Here is a 2,805-nt window from a genome sequence, read left to right on the forward strand (position 1 = left end):
GGACAAAAAAAGTTGGATGGCTAAGTTGTAGGTCACATTTTCAACGGGTCTCAATCTTTTTGGTAACACGTTCATTGTATATTCTCGCGTAATGATTGTTTTCCTTGTTATGGATAAAGCTACTGAGCTCTTTATTTATGGTTATTACCATAAAACTATCCGTTGCCAAAACGTGTGTAAAGTCTGTCGTGTACCCCTGTCGTAACTGAATCAGGAGTTAACACTACTTACACACGCGGCCTGTTACTAAAGCGATTAAGGACCGTTGAATAACAGGGGGGGCTAGACAACTTTTTGTGTGCGCGCGTCACGTGATTGTCACAATACTTTACCATCCCCCTTCCCAAAAAGGCAACCAGAATAATTTCTCCCACGCCTTCTCACTATCTACCCAGTTCAGTCAAAGCTCCTCCCACGTCAGCGTACGTCACGTCGGTCTTCGCAGAGGGCATGATGTTGACGTGCGCACGTAGCCACTGACAGGCCGCAGACAGTCAGAGAGGGAGGGTTGTCTGTCCTGTTGTCTGACTTGAGGGTGTGGGGAAAAGTTTCTGAGGTTGTACTTCAGGTGAACCGTGTGGAAGGCAGTCACGTCGGCAACGGAGAACTTGACAGCTAATTGTAGTGACTGGGGTTTTGAAAGGGCACCTACTGTTTTATAGGGTGCACAGCCGCTGGTGACTGACAGTTTTTGATTATCAGACATTATTCTGTGATAATTTGAGCAATGCCGGCTGTTTCGTAAAAGGACACAAAGTGAAATATGAGGTACCGGATCGGGAGCAGTTGAAAGGGTCTTTTCGTTATATATGTCTTCATCTGTCCCTACTGGGTAGCAGCAGCTGTAACGAGACGGTCGATCCTTTCTTCAGCGGGCCGGTTTGTTTATGGAGTAGGCAGGCACCAGCCCGATTTGGTTCGCCACCCGAGTGCCCCAGGGGTACGCTGCTGCCACAGGTGATGGGGTTAAATGTTTTGGCAAGTACTGGCTATAGTGTTTGAGCAAGAGATATCGTGGGACATCTTGTCTAAGAGTAAAGCTGTTGTGTTGTAAATTGTTTGTGTGTGTTTACATATTAGTAAAGTCCTGTCCCGAAAGCCAAAGTCACGTGTAATCTCATCAGTCGCTGTTAGATGGGTACATGGGTGTCAATGAAGCTTGGATTTTAGAATGCATGGGGTGGGCATTGTAAGTTCATGGTCATTTTCATGAACATGTCCGTCATTGGCTATTGGTCTTGGGATAAGTTGTTCTGCAGACGTAGGAAGATCTGATCTACGTCTTGGCTGTTAATAATCCCAGTTATTTGGGAGACATCGCTGTATTTTCTTTTTCTCGAATAACTTGAAAATATTGTTTCCTTTATTACGTTTGCTTTTAAAGAGTTAAGCAGTCTGAGCTAAATTAAGTTTTCAGGTAACACATTGCCTACTTTTATGCACCCGTGCCAAGGATGCCATGGTGGTAGTTTAACTGGAATTCCTCTTAGCCGTTTGTCTTGCCAGAGAGGCTTTAGGTTTTTGTTTGCCTCATACCTCCTTGCTTACAACATATGTAATAGATGCTGGATTCCCATGTACATAACCTTGTCAGTGAAAAAAAATATATATATTTCTTCACCCTGAAGTCATACATGTTTACTTTACTTAAAAGGTGCTCTTTTTTTAATTTGATTTTTATGAAAATATTTGAAAGTCTGCATCACTTATTTTGTGTATCTTTTCTTCTCCGCTCCAAAGGTTATATATTATATTAAGGTCTCTTTGTGTGAATTCTGTTTTGCACATTTACCGTCTTGTTTTAAAACTGGGACTTCACTTTGACCTTTCAATGCTGTAGATAGTACTGAAGATAAAATCTCATTAGTTGTACAGAGATATTGTAGTCTTTCTATTGGTAGAGCCTGTCCAAGTTTTCCTACAACTAAACCATTCATGTTGTCCACATTGCCCTATGTTTTTAGTTTTTTTTATTTTATTTCACATTTGTTAACTCAAACCCATTTTCAATGGAGACCCGAGGGGAAAGAGCCCCAGCAAAGATAAACATACACATAGACAAAATATATATATATATATATACAGAAAGTATGAGAAAGAAGGGAATGTGAAATTGGCAAATTGGAGAAAATATTGTTTTTAAAGATATGGGTGGTGTGGAAAACAAGATATGATAGATTATTATATAATAAAAATAGAGAATATGAAGATATGTTAGCTGACATTAAAAGCTGATTATGGTAGAAAAGATGGGTATAGAGGGAAGGGTAGAAATTTAAAAGAAACAAGGGAATATTGTTAATCTGATGACAATGTGAGTCTGGCAATATGGCAACTGGAAATATTATTAATGTGAACTGAAAATGTAAATATTATGAAAGTATAAATAATGTAAAATGTATTTAGCATTACGATGCATAAATAAAGCAACTTGTAGTGTTTTTAATAATTGACAAAGGATCTTCTTAAATCTACTTGAGTCACCCCCAACTCGGACAGATGGGATCTTGGTTTAATGTGTCATCAGAAAGATGGAACACTCAGGAATGTAGCACCTATGTCTCAAATGGACACAGGCAACCTGTAAATGGTTCATCTCCCAAACCCCTGCTTACACTTATCAAGGGTATTAGAACTTGTTAGAGATTTGGGATGTATGGCTAGGCTTAAAAAGGCCCTTGTGGTTGTTAACCTAGTAAACACCTATGAACCTATACAGGAAAAAGAGTATTAAAACAATGCAAGTACAAAATTAATTATAAAGAGAAAAACAAAAATATGAACATTAAGGGTTGCACTGACATC

The 2,805-nt window shown here is 39.2% G+C and overlaps 1 protein-coding gene across 2 annotated transcripts in view; it reads left to right on the forward strand.

Annotated features, from left to right (window-relative positions):
* The first annotated feature begins 503 nt into the window (after nucleotides 1-503).
* The window catches only part of PPARD (peroxisome proliferator activated receptor delta), a 598,118-nt gene continuing 595,816 nt past the window's right edge, over nucleotides 504-2,805 (forward strand). The window contains exon 1 of one of the 2 annotated variants that reach the window (XM_044076576.1): nucleotides 504-957. The gene's annotated coding sequence lies outside the window, so the exon portion shown is untranslated. The remainder of the gene's footprint in view (nucleotides 958-2,805) is intronic. The other variant, XM_044076577.1, reaches the window with a different exon arrangement.

This window comes from Protopterus annectens, chromosome 7.part0 (genome assembly GCF_019279795.1).
Source record: "Protopterus annectens isolate FY-2018-M chromosome 7.part0, PAN1.0, whole genome shotgun sequence".
Classification (NCBI taxonomy): Eukaryota; Metazoa; Chordata; order Ceratodontiformes; family Protopteridae; genus Protopterus; species Protopterus annectens.